We start from the raw sequence: 15,974 nt of genomic DNA on the forward strand, positions 1-15,974 counted from the left end.
GTGATGAAGAGCTGCTCTGAACTGGTTCTGTTGGAGCTCACAGTGATGAAGAGCTGCTCTGAACTGGTTCTGTTGGAGCTCTCAGTGATGAAGAGCTGCTCTGAACTGGTTCTGTTGGAACTCTCAGTGATGAAGAGCTGCTCTGAACTGGTTCTGTTGGAGCTCTCAGTGATGAAGAGCTGCTCTGAACCGGTTCTGTTGGAGCTCAATTATGAAGAGCTGCTCTGAACTGGTTCTGTTGGAACTCTCAGTGATGAAGAGCTGCTCTGAACTGGTTCTGTTGGAGCTCAATTATGAAGAGCTCCTCTGAACTGGTTCTGTTGGAGCTCACAGTGATGAAGAGCTGCTCTGAACTGGTTCTGTTGGAACTCTCAGTGATGAAGAGCTGCTCTGAACTGGTTCTGTTGGAGCTCAATTATGAAGAGCTCCTCTGAACTGGTTCTGTTGGAGCTCACAGTGATGAAGAGCTGCTCTGAACTGGTTCTGTTGGAGCTCAATTATGAAGAGCTGCTCTGAACTGGTTCTGTTGGAGCTCAGTGATGAAGAGCTGCTCTGAACTGGTTCTGTTGGAGCTCTCAGTGATGAAGAGCTGCTCTGAACTGGTTCTGTTGGAACTCTCAGTGATGAAGAGCTGCTCTGAACTGGTTCTGTTGGAGCTCAGTGATGAAGAGCTGCTCTGAACTGGTTCTGTTGGAGCTCAGTGATGAAGAGCTGCTCTGAACTGGTTCTGTTGGAACTCTCAGTGATGAAGAGCTGCTCTGAACTGGTTCTTTTGGAACTCAGTGATGAAGAGCTGCTCTGAACTGGTTCTGTTGGAGCTCAGTGATGAAGAGCTGCTCTGAACTGGTTCTGTTGGAGCTCTCAGTGATGAAGAGCTGCTCTGAACTGGTTCTGTTGGAGCTCACAGTGATGAAGAGCTGCTCTGAACTGGTTCTGTTGGAGCTCTCAGTGATGAAGAGCTGCTCTGAACTGGTTCTGTTGGAGCTCAGTGATGAAGAGCTGCTCTGAACTGGTTCTGTTGGAACTCTCAGTGATGAAGAGCTGCTCTGAACCGGTTCTGTTGGAGCTCAATTATGAAGAGCTGCTCTGAACTGGTTCTGTTGGAGCTCTCAATTATGAAGAGCTGCTCTGAACTGGTTCTGTTGGAGCTCTCAATTATGAAGAGCTCCTCTGAACTGGTTCTGTTGGAGCTCACAGTGATGAAGAGCTGCTCTGAACTGGTTCTGTTGGAGCTCAGTGATGAAGAGCTGCTCTGAACTGGTTCTGTTGGAACTCTCAGTGATGAAGAGCTGCTCTGAACTGGTTCTGTATGAGCTCAATTATGAAGAGCTCCTCTGAACTGGTTCTGTTGGAGCTCAATTATGAAGAGCTGCTCTGAACTGGTTCTGTTGGAGCTCAGTGATGAAGAGCTGCTCTGAACTGGTTCTGTTGGAGCTCTCAGTGATGAAGAGCTGCTCTGAACTGGTTCTGTTGGAACTCTCAGTGATGAAGATCTGCTCTGAACTGGTTCTGTTGGAGCTCAGTGATGAAGAGCTGCTCTGAACTGGTTCTGTTGGAGCTCAGTGATGAAGAGCTGCTCTGAACTGGTTCTGTTGGAACTCTCAGTGATGAAGAGCTGCTCTGAACTGGTTCTGTTGGAACTCAGTGATGAAGAGCTGCTCTGAACTGGTTCTGTTGGAACTCAGTGATGAAGAGCTGCTCTGAACTGGTTCTGTTGGAGCTCAGTGATGAAGAGCTGCTCTGAACTGGTTCTGTTGGAGCTCTCAGTGATGAAGAGCTGCTCTGAACTGGTTCTGTTGGAGCTCTCAGTGATGAAGAGCTGCTCTGAACTGGTTCTGTTGGAGCTCTCAGTGATGAAGAGCTGCTCTGAACTGGTTCTGTTGGAGCTCACAGTGATGAAGAGCTGCTCTGAACTGGTTCTGTTGGAGCTCTCAGTGATGAAGAGCTGCTCTGAACTGGTTCTGTTGGAACTCTCAGTGATGAAGAGCTGCTCTGAACTGGTTCTGTTGGAGCTCTCAGTGATGAAGAGCTGCTCTGAACCGGTTCTGTTGGAGCTCAATTATGAAGAGCTGCTCTGAACTGGTTCTGTTGGAACTCTCAGTGATGAAGAGCTGTTCTGAACTGGTTCTGTTGGAGCTCAATTATGAAGAGCTCCTCTGAACTGGTTCTGTTGGAGCTCACAGTGATGAAGAGCTGCTCTGAACTGGTTCTGTTGGAACTCTCAGTGATGAAGAGCTGCTCTGAACTGGTTCTGTTGGAGCTCAATTATGAAGAGCTCCTCTGAACTGGTTCTGTTGGAGCTCACAGTGATGAAGAGCTGCTCTGAACTGGTTCTGTTGGAGCTCAATTATGAAGAGCTGCTCTGAACTGGTTCTGTTGGAGCTCAGTGATGAAGAGCTGCTCTGAACTGGTTCTGTTGGAGCTCTCAGTGATGAAGAGCTGCTCTGAACTTGTTCTGTTGGAACTCTCAGTGATGAAGAGCTGCTCTGAACTGGTTCTGTTGGAGCTCAGTGATGAAGAGCTGCTCTGAACTGGTTCTGTTGGAGCTCACAGTGATGAAGAGCTGCTCTGAACTGGTTCTGTTGGAGCTCTCAGTGATGAAGAGCTGCTCTGAACTGGTTCTGTTGGAACTCTCAGTGATGAAGAGCTGCTCTGAACTGGTTCTGTTGGAGCTCTCAGTGATGAAGAGCTGCTCTGAACCGGTTCTGTTGGAGCTCAATTATGAAGAGCTGCTCTGAACTGGTTCTGTTGGAACTCTCAGTGATGAAGAGCTGCTCTGAACTGGTTCTGTTGGAGCTCAATTATGAAGAGCTCCTCTGAACTGGTTCTGTTGGAGCTCACAGTGATGAAGAGCTGCTCTGAACTGGTTCTGTTGGAACTCTCAGTGATGAAGAGCTGCTCTGAACTGGTTCTGTTGGAGCTCAATTATGAAGAGCTCCTCTGAACTGGTTCTGTTGGAGCTCACAGTGATGAAGAGCTGCTCTGAACTGGTTCTGTTGGAGCTCAATTATGAAGAGCTGCTCTGAACTGGTTCTGTTGGAGCTCAGTGATGAAGAGCTGCTCTGAACTGGTTCTGTTGGAGCTCTCAGTGATGAAGAGCTGCTCTGAACTGGTTCTGTTGGAACTCTCAGTGATGAAGAGCTGCTCTGAACTGGTTCTGTTGGAGCTCAGTGATGAAGAGCTGCTCTGAACTGGTTCTGTTGGAGCTCACAGTGATGAAGAGCTGCTCTGAACTGGTTCTGTTGGAACTCTCAGTGATGAAGAGCTGCTCTGAACTGGTTCTGTTGGAGCTCAATTATGAAGAGCTCCTCTGAACTGGTTCTGTTGGAGCTCACAGTGATGAAGAGCTGCTCTGAACTGGTTCTGTTGGAGCTCAATTATGAAGAGCTGCTCTGAACTGGTTCTGTTGGAGCTCAGTGATGAAGAGCTGCTCTGAACTGGTTCTGTTGGAGCTCAGTGATGAAGAGCTGCTCTGAACTGGTTCTGTTGGAGCTCACAGTGATGAAGAGCTGCTCTGAACTGGTTCTGTTGGAACTCTCAGTGATGAAGAGCTGCTCTGAACTGGTTCTGTTGGAACTCTCAGTGATGAAGAGCTGCTCTGAACTGGTTCTGTTGGAGCTCAGTGATGAAGAGCTGCTCTGAACTGGTTCTGTTGGAGCTCACAGTGATGAAGAGCTGCTCTGAACTGGTTCTGTTGGAACTCTCAGTGATGAAGAGCTGCTCTGAACTGGTTCTGTTGGAGCTCTCAGTGATGAAGAGCTGCTCTGAACCGGTTCTGTTGGAGCTCAATTATGAAGAGCTGCTCTGAACTGGTTCTGTTGGAACTCTCAGTGATGAAGAGCTGCTCTGAACTGGTTCTGTTGGAGCTCAATTATGAAGAGCTCCTCTGAACTGGTTCTGTTGGAGCTCACAGTGATGAAGAGCTGCTCTGAACTGGTTCTGTTGGAACTCTCAGTGATGAAGAGCTGCTCTGAACTGGTTCTGTTGGAGCTCAATTATGAAGAGCTCCTCTGAACTGGTTCTGTTGGAGCTCACAGTGATGAAGAGCTGCTCTGAACTGGTTCTGTTGGAGCTCAATTATGAAGAGCTGCTCTGAACTGGTTCTGTTGGAGCTCAGTGATGAAGAGCTGCTCTGAACTGGTTCTGTTGGAGCTCTCAGTGATGAAGAGCTGCTCTGAACTGGTTCTGTTGGAACTCTCAGTGATGAAGAGCTGCTCTGAACTGGTTCTGTTGGAGCTCAGTGATGAAGAGCTGCTCTGAACTGGTTCTGTTGGAGCTCAGTGATGAAGAGCTGCTCTGAACTGGTTCTGTTGGAACTCTCAGTGATGAAGAGCTGCTCTGAACTGGTTCTTTTGGAACTCAGTGATGACGAGCTGCTCTGAACTGGTTCTGTTGGAGCTCAGTGATGAAGAGCTGCTCTGAACTGGTTCTGTTGGAGCTCTCAGTGATGAAGAGCTGCTCTGAACTGGTTCTGTTGGAGCTCTCAGTGATGAAGAGCTGCTCTGAACTGGTTCTGTTGGAGCTCACAGTGATGAAGAGCTGCTCTGAACTGGTTCTGTTGGAGCTCTCAGTGATGAAGAGCTGCTCTGAACTGGTTCTGTTGGAGCTCAGTGATGAAGAGCTGCTCTGAACTGGTTCTGTTGGAACTCTCAGTGATGAAGAGCTGCTCTGAACTGGTTCTGTTGGAGCTCTCAGTGATGAAGAGCTGCTCTGAACCGGTTCTGTTGGAGCTCAATTATGAAGAGCTGCTCTGAACTGGTTCTGTTGGAGCTCTCAATTATGAAGAGCTGCTCTGAACTGGTTCTGTTGGAGCTCTCAATTATGAAGAGCTGCTCTGAACTGGTTCTGTTGGAGCTCACAGTGATGAAGAGCTGCTCTGAACTGGTTCTGTTGGAGCTCTCAGTGATGAAGAGCTGCTCTGAACTGGTTCTGTTGGAGCTCTCAGTGATGAAGAGCTGCTCTGAACTGGTTCTGTTGGAGCTCTCAGTGATGAAGAGCTGCTCTGAACTGGTTCTGTTGGAGCTCAGTGATGAAGAGCTGCTCTGAACTGGTTCTGTTGGAGCTCAGTGATGAAGAGCTGCTCTGAACTGGTTCTGTTGGAGCTCTCAGTGATGAAGAGCTGCTCTGAACTGGTTCTGTTGGAACTCACAGTGATGAAGAGCTGCTCTGAACTGGTTCTGTTGGAGCTCTCAGTGATGAAGAGCTGCTCTGAACTGGTTCTGTTGGAGCTCAGTGATGAAGAGCTGCTCTGAACTGGTTCTGTTGGAACTCTCAGTGATGAAGAGCTGCTCTGAACTGGTTCTGTTGGAACTCTCAGTGATGAAGAGCTGCTCTGAACTGGTTCTGTTGGAGCTCTCAGTGATGAAGAGCTGCTCTGAACTGGTTCTGTTGGAGCTCTCAGTGATGAAGAGCTGCTCTGAACTGGTTCTGTTGGAACTCTCAGTGATGAAGAGCTGCTCTGAACTGGTTCTGTTGGAGCTCAATTATGAAGAGCTCCTGTGAACTGGTTCTGTTGGAGCTCACAGTGATGAAGAGCTGCTCTGAACTGGTTCTGTTGGAACTCTCAGTGATGAAGAGCTGCTCTGAACTGGTTCTGTTGGAGCTCAATTATGAAGAGCTGCTCTGAACTGGTTCTGTTGGAGCTCAATTATGAAGAGCTCCTGTGAACTGGTTCTGTTGGAGCTCACAGTGATGAAGAGCTGCTCTGAACTGGTTCTGTTGGAACTCTCAGTGATGAAGAGCTGCTCTGAACTGGTTCTGTTGGAGCTCAATTATGAAGAGCTGCTCTGAACTGGTTCTGTTGGAGCTCAATTATGAAGAGCTCCTCTGAACTGGTTCTGTTGGAGCTCACAGTGATGAAGAGCTGCTCTGAACTGGTTCTGTTGGAGCTCAATTATGAAGAGCTGCTCTGAACTGGTTCTGTTGGAGCTCAGTGATGAAGAGCTGCTCTGAACTGGTTCTGTTGGAGCTCTCAGTGATGAAGAGCTGCTCTGAACTGGTTCTGTTGGAACTCTCAGTGATGAAGAGCTGCTCTGAACTGGTTCTGTTGGAGCTCAGTGATGAAGAGCTGCTCTGAACTGGTTCTGTTGGAGCTCAGTGATGAAGAGCTGCTCTGAACTGGTTCTGTTGGAACTCTCAGTGATGAAGAGCTGCTCTGAACTGGTTCTGTTGGAACTCAGTGATGAAGAGCTGCTCTGAACTGGTTCTGTTGGAGCTCAGTGATGAAGAGCTGCTCTGAACTGGTTCTGTTGGAGCTCACAGTGATGAAGAGCTGCTCTGAACTGGTTCTGTTGGAACTCTCAGTGATGAAGAGCTGCTCTGAACTGGTTCTGTTGGAGCTCAGTGATGAAGAGCTGCTCTGAACTGGTTCTGTTGGAGCTCTCAGTGATGAAGAGCTGCTCTGAACTGGTTCTGTTGGAACTCACAGTGATGAAGAGCTGCTCTGAACTGGTTCTGTTGGAGCTCACAGTGATGAAGAGCTGCTCTGAACTGGTTCTGTTGGAACTCACAGTGATGAAGAGCTGCTCTGAACTGGTTCTGTTGGAGCTCAGTGATGAAGAGCTGCTCTGAACTGGTTTTGTTGGAGCTCAGTAATGAAGAGCTGCTCTGAACTGGTTCTGTTGGAACTCACAGTGATGAAGAGCTGCTCTGAACTGGTTTTGTTGGAGCTCAGTAATGAAGAGCTGCTCTGAACTGGTTCTGTTGGAACTCAGTGATGAAGAGCTGCTCTGAACTGGTTCTGTTGGAGCTCACAGTGATGAAGAGCTGCTCTGAACTGGTTCTGTTGGAACTCAGTAATGAAGAGCTGCTCTGAACTGGTTCTGTTGGAACTCAGTAATGAAGAGCTGCTCTGAACTGGTTCTGTTGGAGCTCAGTGATGAAGAGCTGCTCTGAACTGGTTTTGTTGGAGCTCACAGTGATGAAGAGCTGCTCTGAACTGGTTCTGTTGGAGCTCAGTGATGAAGAGCTGCTCTGAACTGGTTCTGTTGGAACTCAGTAATGAAGAGCTGCTCTGAACTGGTTCTGTTGGAACTCAGTAATGAAGAGCTGCTCTGAACTGGTTCTGTTGGAGCTCAGTGATGAAGAGCTGCTCTGAACTGGTTTTGTTGGAGCTCACAGTGATGAAGAGCTGCTCTGAACTGGTTTTGTTGGAGCTCACAGTGATGAAGAGCTGCTCTGAACTGGTTCTGTTGGAGCTCACAGTGATGAAGAGCTGCTCTGAACTGGTTTTGTTGGAGCTCTCAGTGATGAAGAGCTGCTCTGAACTGGTTTTGTTGGAGCTCACAGTGATGAAGAGCTGCTCTGAACTGGTTTTGTTGGAGCTCAGTGATGAAGAGCTGCTCTGAACTGGTTTTGTTGGAGCTCAGTAATGAAGAGCTGCTCTGAGCTCTCTTCCTGCAGCTTTCTGCTTCCTCCTCAGCAGCTCAGGAATGCCGCTGCCCTCTGGATCCTCTCCAGCTCTATTGTCTCAGCGCTTCCTGCTTCCTGTCTGCTCGGCTCTGATTGTTGTTCAGGCAGAGAGAAGGAAACCCCGCCACCGTTCAGCTTCTTACGCTGAGAGGACAGGACGCTGCGTCCACCGGGACTTCCTCCGTCCGGCTCCGAAGGACTCGCACTCGTGTGGGAGAAGCAGTCCTCCGTCAGGGCTGCAGCTGGAGCTGAGAACACCTTTAGAGTCAGGGAACTCCTTCAGGTCCTGTGAGTGTGAGGTCACAGAGAAACATCTGCATCACATCTGCACAAAGTCAGCACAACATCTGTACCACATCTGCACAACTTCTGCGCCACATCTGCACCACATCTGCACAACATCTGCACAACATCTGCACCACATCTGCACCACATCTGCACAACATCTGCACAACATCTGCACCACATCTGCACACTTAGATTTGAGATTAAAAAAACAGTCCAAACCAGGTATTTATTTATCACTTTATTCTGTATTTATTTATCACTTTATTCTGTATTTATTTATCACTTTATTCTGTGTTTAATTATCACTTAATTTTGTATTTATTTATCAGTTTATTCTGTATTTATTTATCACTTTATTCCGTATTTATTTAACACTTTATTCTGTGTTTGATTATCACTTTATTCTGTATTTAATTATCACTTTATTCTGTATTTATTTATCAGTTTATTCTGTATTTAATTATCACTTAATTTTGTATTTATTTATCAGTTTAATCTGTATTTATTTATCACTTTATTCCGTATTTATTTAACACTACGTATTTAATTATAACTCTACTCACTTTATTCTTATCTCTTACTATTCTCATTAAAATATCTTTTGTATTAACTGTTTTATTAGATTCTGTAATTGTTGATTGATAACTATTGATTTTATTTTGGTAGAAACAACATGACCGGAAACAGCACGTGTTTGTGCTCGCAGTGACGTTTATTGTGAAGGGGACCGGAAGCCTGACAGTCAATGGTCAGGGCAGAGTTTCCTCCTCTAGAGCGCCCAGCCTGCGGAGAGCCGCCCCGGACTTTACCGGCTGCTTTACCCGGACTGAGAGCCTGAAACCGGCTGCTTTACCCGGACTGAGAGCTGGATACCGGCTGCTTTACCCGGACTGAGAGCTGGATACCGGCTGCTTTACCCGGACTGAGAGCCTGAAACCGGCTGCTTTACCCGGACTGAGAGCTGGAGACCGGCTGCTTTACCCGGACTGAGAGCTGGAGACCGGCTGCTTTACCCGGACTGGGACCGGATCAGAGACCGGACCAGAGGTGAGACGCTTTGAATTTAAAGTTTTTACTGAAACTGGGAGAAACTGGGAGGCTCGGGACTCGGGGACCCGCAGCAGGCAGCCGCCCCTTTGGTCCCGCCTGTCCCCGGGATGTGGCTCTGTTCCCGGTCAGTGGTTCCAGCCCCGGGTCCTGGTCTTTCCAGGGTCCTTTTCCGTTCATCTGTCCACTGAGAGACCAGAAGGTTTTGTTGGAGGATTTGGAGTAAAAAGCAGCTGAGACAGTCCGGTGAGTCAGGAGGACAGGAGGACTCAGAGAGACAAGAGGACTCAGGGGGACAGGAGGACTCAGAGAGACAAGAGGACTCAGGAGGACTCAGAGAGACAGGAGGACTCAGGGGGACAGGAGGACTCAGAAGGACTCAGAGAGACAAGAGGACTCAGGGGGACAGGAGGACTCAGAAGGACTCAGAGAGACAAGAGGACTCAGGGGGACAGGAGGACTCAGAAGGACTCAGAGAGACAAGAGGACTCAGGGGGACAGGAGGACTCAGAGAGACAGGAGGACTCAGGGGGACAGGATGAATCAGAGAGACAGGAGGACTCACAGGGGGCAGGAGGACTCAGGGGGACAGGAGGACTCAGAGAGACAGAAGGACTCAGGGGGACAGGAGGACTCAGGGGGACAGGAGGACAGGAGGACTCAGGGAGACAGGAGGACTCAGAGGGACAGGAGGACTCAGAGAGACTCAGGGAGACAGGAGGACTCAGGGAGACAGAAGGACTCAGGGGGACAGGAGGACTCAGGGGGACAGGAGGACTCAGAGAGACAGAAGGACTCAGGGGGACAGGAGGACTCAGAGAGACAGAAGGACTCAGGGGGACAGGAGGACTCAGGGGGAGAGGAGGACTCAGAGGGGACAGGAGGACTCAGGGGGACAGGAGGACTCAGGGGGACAGGAGGACTCAGGGCGGACAGGAGGACTCAGAGAGACAGGAAGATTCAGGGGGACAGGAGGAATCAGAGAGACAGGAGGACTCAGAGGGACAGGAGGACTCAGGGGGGACAGGAGGACTCAGGGGGGACAGGAGGACTCAGAGGGACAGGAGGACTCAGAGAGACTCAGGGAGACAGGAGGACTCAGGGAGACAGGAGGACTCAGGGGGACAGGAGGACTCAGGGGGACAGGAGGACTCAGGGCGGACAGGAGGACTCAGAGAGACAGGAAGATTCAGGGGGACAGGAGGAATCAGAGAGACAGGAGGACTCAGAGGGACAGGAGGAATCAGAGAGACAGGAAGATTCAGGGGGACAGGAGGACTCAGGGAGACAGGAGGACTCAGGGGGACAGGAGGAATCAGAGAGACAGGAGGACTCAGAGGGACAGGAGGACTCAGAGAGACAGGGGGACTCAGGGAGACAGGGGGACTCAGCAGGTGTTCAGCAGATGTTCGGCAGATGTTCGGCAGGTGTTAGGCAGATGTTCAGCAGATGTTCGGCAGGTGTTCGGCAGATGTTAGGCAGATGTTCGGCAGGTGTTCGGCAGGTGTTCAGCAGTTGTTCGGCAGATGTTAGGCATGTGTTCAGCAGATGTTAGGCAGATGTTCAGCAGATGTTCGGCAGGTGTTCGGCAGATGTTAGGCAGATGTTCGGCAGGTGTTCGGCAGGTGTTCAGCAGATGTTAGGCAGATGTTCAGCAGATGTTAGGCAGATGTTCAGCAGATGTTAGGCAGATGTTAGGCAGATGTTCAGCAGATGTTCGGCAGGTGTTCGGCAGGTGTTCAGCAGATGTTCAGCAGATGTTAGGCAGATGTTAGGCAGATGTTCAGCAGATGTTCGGCAGGTGTTCAGCAGATGTTAGGCAGATGTTCAGCAGATGTTCAGCAGGTGTTCAGCAGGTGTTCAGCAGATGTTCGGCAGGTGTTCAGCAGATGTTCGGCAGATGTTAGGCAGGTGTTCAGCAGATGTTCGGCAGATGTTAGGCAGGTGTTCGGCAGGTGTTCAGCAGGTGTTCAGCAGGTGTTCAGCAGATGTTCGGCAGGTGTTCAGCAGATGTTCGGCAGATGTTAGGCAGGTGTTCGGCAGGTGTTCAGCAGATGTTAGGCAGGTGTTCGGCAGGTGTTCAACAGATGTTCAGCAGGTGTTCAGCAGGTGTTCAGCAGATGTTCGGCAGGTGTTCAGCAGATGTTCGGCAGATGTTAGGCAGGTGTTCGGCAGGTGTTCAGCAGATGTTAGGCAGGTGTTCGGCAGGTGTTCAACAGATGTTCAGCAGGTGTTCAGCAGGTGTTCAGCAGATGTTCAGCAGGTGTTCGGCAGGTGTTCAGCAGATGTTAGGCAGGTGTTCGGCAGGTGTTCAACAGATGTTCAGCAGGTGTTCAGCAGGTGTTCAGCAGATGTTAGGCAGGTGTTCAGCAGGTGTTCAGCAGGTGTTCGGCAGATGTTCGGCAGGTGTTCGGCAAGTGTTAGGCAGGTGTTCAGCAGATGTTCAGCAGGTGTTAAGCAGATGTTCGGCAAGTGTTAGGCAGGTGTTCAGCAGGTGTTTGGCAGGTGTTCGGCAGATGTTAGGCAGATGTTCAGCAGGTGTTCAGCAGTTGTTCGGCAGATGTTAGGCAGGTGTTCAGCAGATGTTTGGCAGATGTTAGGCAGGTGTTCGGCAGGTGTTCAGCAGGTGTTCAGCAGTTGTTCGGCAGGTATTAGGCGGATGTTCGGCAGATGTTAGGCAGATGTTAGGCAGGTGTTCAGCAGATGTTCGGCAGGTGTTCGGCAAGTGTTAGGCAGGTGTTCAGCAGGTGTTCAGCAGTTGTTCGGCAGATGTTAGGCAGGTGTTCAGCAGATGTTTGGCAGATGTTAGGCAGGTGTTAGGCAGGTATTAGGCGGATGTTCGGCAGATGTTAGGCAGATGTTAGGCAGGTGTTCAGCAGATGTTAGGCAGATGTTCGGCAGGTGTTCGGCAGGTGTTAGGCAGGTGTTCGGTAGATGTTAGGCAGATGTTCAGCAGATGTTCGGCAGATGTTCAGCAGATGTTCGGCAGATGTTCGGCAGGTGTTCGGCAGGTGTTCAGCAGATGTTAGGCAGATGTTAGGCAGGTGTTCGGCAGATGTTAGGCAGATGTTAGGCAGATGTTAGGCAGGTATTAGGCAGATGTTCCGCAGATGTTAGGCAGATGTTCGGCAGGTGTTCGGCAGGTGTTCGGCAGGTGTTAGGCAGATGTTAGGCAGGTGTTCGGCAGATGTTAGGCAGATGTTCAGCAGATGTTCGGCAGATGTTCGGCAGGTGTTCGGCAGGTGTTCAGCAGATGTTAGGCAGATGTTCAGCAGATGTTCGGCAGGTGTTCGACAGGTGTTCGGCAGGTGTTCAGTAGGTGTTCGACAGATGTTAGGCAGGTGTTCGGCAGGTGTTCAGCAGATGTTCAGTAGGTGTTCGACAGATGTTAGGCAGGTGTTCGGCAGGTGTTCAGCAGATGTTCAGTAGGTGTTCGACAGATGTTAGGCAGGTGTTCGGCAGGTGTTCAGCAGATGTTCAGTAGGTGTTCGGCAGATGTTCAGCAGATGTTCAGTAGGTGTTCGACAGATGTTAGGCAGGTGTTCAGCAGATGTTCGGCAGGTGTTCGGCAGGTGTTCAGCAGATGTTCAGTAGGTGTTCGACAGATGTTAGGCAGGTGTTCGGCAGATGTTAGGCAGATGTTAGGCAGGTGTTCAGCAGATGTTGTGGTGTCAACAGGTACATATTATATTCCTCTGGGATTCAAACCAGCAACCTCTGGATGGTTGTTGGATTTTAATTCACAGCGCGATGACATCACAGTCAGCTGATTACATCATCACATACTGCTTCCTGTGTCTGTATGAAGAGAAACAGGAAGTGGGCCGGTCCGTCCTCCTCAGAAACCCCCCGGAACTAAAGCTGGGATGCAACGCTCTGGTTTACTGCTCTGAGAGGGTTAACCCACCCTTACCCTCATCTGCATTTATTATCTCAGATCTCATCACATCTGCCTTTACATGACTATTTTATATTATTATTATTTTATATTATTCATTATTTATCATTATTACTGGACACTATTTTTTAAACATGGACCAGACTATTTACTGGAAGCTGGACATGACTATATAAAACGTGGACCTGGTTATTTACTGGAAGCTGGACATGACTATATAAAACGTGGACCTGGTTATTTACTGGAAGCTGGACATGACTATATAAAACGTGGACCTGGCTATTTACTGACAGCATCTCTTGAATATCTCCTAAAGTTAACATAATCTTCAATTTTTTTTAAATGGATCCAAAATATGAATGAATTTTCTGCTGATTGTTGCTGATATGTTTGATGAATCAGCTGATCAGCTCAGTGTGGGGAAGGTAGGACACGGGAGCGGACTTCAAAAGAAAACTGGATTTGTTTCACAAAAAAACAAAGTACAAACAAAAAGCGCGGCAGAGCCGGATTCAAAAACGTAACTGTGACAAACAAACAAAAAGACTAAGCATGGCATGGGATGAATAAATAAATACTTAGCTTGGTGAAGGGGACGAAGATAATGGGAAAAACAGGTAACATGGGAAACAGGTGGTACTATAAACAGGTCAGGAATAACAAACAAAGATCAGGGGAAACTGCAAACTAAACAGGGACTGAGTGATAGGTGACTGGGTGCAGCTGGTGGGGAATGAACAGGTGCAGTGAATTAACTAATGAACTGGGTGCAGGGAAACTAAAACATGGCAAAACTAAAAACTAAACATGAACTAAAAACCAAAACGTGACCTAAAACATGATAACTAAAAACATAAGTTCCATGGCGTGACATGACTGACTGCAGAATGGATCTTTAGAGCTTCTGTTCAGGTCATCAGACGAAGAAGGTCAGTGATGGTGAAACAATCTGAGACAAAACATGTTTTAATTTGATAAAACGAGCTGTGAAAAACAGGTTTAGCCCTCAGTGTGATCAACGCTCTGAGGGGATTCAGGCTGTGAACGCAGGCAGCTGGTGGGACGGCCCAGTTTTCTCAGTGTTCTCGCTCAGCGTCAGCATCGTTCCAGTCACGGTCAGAACAATCAGCCCTCTGTTCGCCACAATAGAGCCTCAGTGTTGTTCTCTGTCCTCTGAAACTCCATCTGAGTCAGAGTCAGAGTCAGTTCAGCCTCCATCTGTGTCAGAGTCAGTTCAGCCTCCATCTCAGTCAGAGTCAGAGTCAGTTCAGCCTCCATCTGAGTCAGAGTCAGAGTCAGTCAGTTCAGCCTCCATCTGAGTCAGAGTCAGAGTCAGTTCAGCCTCCATCTGTGTCAGAGTCAGTTCAGCCTCCATCTGTGTCAGAGTCAGAGTCAGTTCAGCCTCCATCTGAGTCAGAGTCAGTTCAGCCTCCATCTGAGTCAGAGTCAGAGTCAGTTCAGCCTCCATCTGAGTCAGAGTCAGTTCAGCCTCCATCTGAGTCAGAGTCAGTTCAGCCTCCATCTGAGTCAGTCAGAGTCAGTTCAGCCTCCATCTGAGTCAGAGTCAGTTCAGCCTCCATCTGAGTCAGAGTCAGTCAGTTCAGCCTCCATCTGAGTCAGAGTCAGAGTCAGTTCAGCCTCCATCTGAGTCAGAGTCAGAGTCAGTTCAGCCTCCATCTGAGTCAGAGTCAGTTCAGCCTCCATCTGAGTCAGAGTCAGTTCAGCCTCCATCAGAGTCAGAGTCAGAGTCAGTTCAGCCTCCATCTGTCAGAGTCAGAGTCAGTTCAGCCTCCATCTGAGTCAGAGTCAGACTCAGTTCAGCCTCCATCAGAGTCAGAGTCAGAGTCAGTTCAGCCTCCATCTGAGTCAGAGTCAGAGTCAGTTCAGCCTCCATCTGAGTCAGAGTCAGAGTCAGTCAGTTCAGCCTCCATCTGAGTCAGAGTCAGAGTCAGTTCAGCCTCCATCTGTGTCAGAGTCAGTTCAGCCTCCATCTGTGTCAGAGTCAGAGTCAGTTCAGCCTCCATCTGAGTCAGAGTCAGTTCAGCCTCCATCTGAGTCAGAGTCAGAGTCAGTTCAGCCTCCATCTGAGTCAGAGTCAGTTCAGCCTCCATCTGAGTCAGAGTCAGTTCAGCCTCCATCTGAGTCAGTCAGAGTCAGTTCAGCCTCCATCTGAGTCAGAGTCAGTTCAGCCTCCATCTGAGTCAGAGTCAGTCAGTTCAGCCTCCATCTGAGTCAGAGTCAGAGTCAGTTCAGCCTCCATCTGAGTCAGAGTCAGAGTCAGTTCAGCCTCCATCTGAGTCAGAGTCAGTTCAGCCTCCATCTGAGTCAGAGTCAGTTCAGCCTCCATCAGAGTCAGAGTCAGAGTCAGTTCAGCCTCCATCTGTCAGAGTCAGAGTCAGTTCAGCCTCCATCTGAGTCAGAGTCAGACTCAGTTCAGCCTCCATCAGAGTCAGAGTCAGAGTCAGTTCAGCCTCCATCTGAGTCAGAGTCAGAGTCAGTTCAGCCTCCTTCTGAGTCAGAGTCAGAGTCAGTTCAGCCTCCTTCTGAGTCAGAGTCAGAGTCAGTTCAGCCTCCATCTGAGTCAGAGTCAGAGTCAGTTCAGCCTCCATCTGAGTCAGAGTCAGACTCAGTTCAGCCTCCATCTGAGTCAGAGTCAGAGTCAGTTCAGCCTCCATCTGAGTCAGAGTCAGTTCAGCCTCCATCTGAGTCAGTCAGAGTCAGTTCAGCCTCCATCTGAGTCAGAGTCAGAGTCAGTTCAGCCTCCATCTGAGTCAGAGTCAGTTCAGCCTCCATCTGAGTCAGTCAGAGTCAGTTCAGCCTCCATCTGAGTCAGAGTCAGACTCAGTTCAGCCTCCATCTGAGTCAGAGTCAGAGTCAGTTCAGCCTCCTTCTGAGTCAGAGTCAGACTCAGTTCAGCCTCCATCTGAGTCAGAGTCAGAGTCAGTTCAGCCTCCATCTGAGTCAGAGTCAGAGTCAGTTCAGCCTCCATCTGAGTCAGAGTCAGAGTCAGTTCAGCCTCCATCTGAGTCAGAGTCAGACTCAGTTCAGCCTCCATCTGAGTCAGAGTCAGAGTCAGTTCAGCCTCCATCTGAGTCAGAGTCAGAGTCAGTTCAGCCTCCATCAGAGTCAGAGTCAGAGTCAGTTCAGCCTCCATCAGAGTCAGAGTCAGAGTCAGAGTCAGTTCAGCCTCCATCTGAGTCAGAGTCAGAGTCAGTTCAGCCTCCATCAGAGTCAGAGTCAGAGTCAGTTCAGCCTCCATCTGTGTCAGAGTCAGAGTCAGTTCAGCCTCCATCAGAGTCAGAGTCAGTTCAGCCTCCATCAGAGTCAGAGT

General features: G+C 49.2%; 1 protein-coding gene across 1 annotated transcript in view; it reads left to right on the forward strand.

The window, feature by feature from the left end:
* Positions 1–8,474: 8,474 nt before the first annotated feature.
* Positions 8,475–15,974, forward strand: part of arap3 (ArfGAP with RhoGAP domain, ankyrin repeat and PH domain 3) — a 106,922-nt gene continuing 99,422 nt past the window's right edge. Inside the window, exon 1 of the mRNA XM_075482058.1 lies at positions 8,475–8,745. The gene's annotated coding sequence lies outside the window, so the exon portion shown is untranslated. The remainder of the gene's footprint in view (positions 8,746–15,974) is intronic.

Source organism: Odontesthes bonariensis, chromosome 13 (assembly GCF_027942865.1).
Source record: "Odontesthes bonariensis isolate fOdoBon6 chromosome 13, fOdoBon6.hap1, whole genome shotgun sequence".
Lineage (NCBI taxonomy): Eukaryota > Metazoa > Chordata > Actinopteri > Atheriniformes > Atherinopsidae > Odontesthes > Odontesthes bonariensis.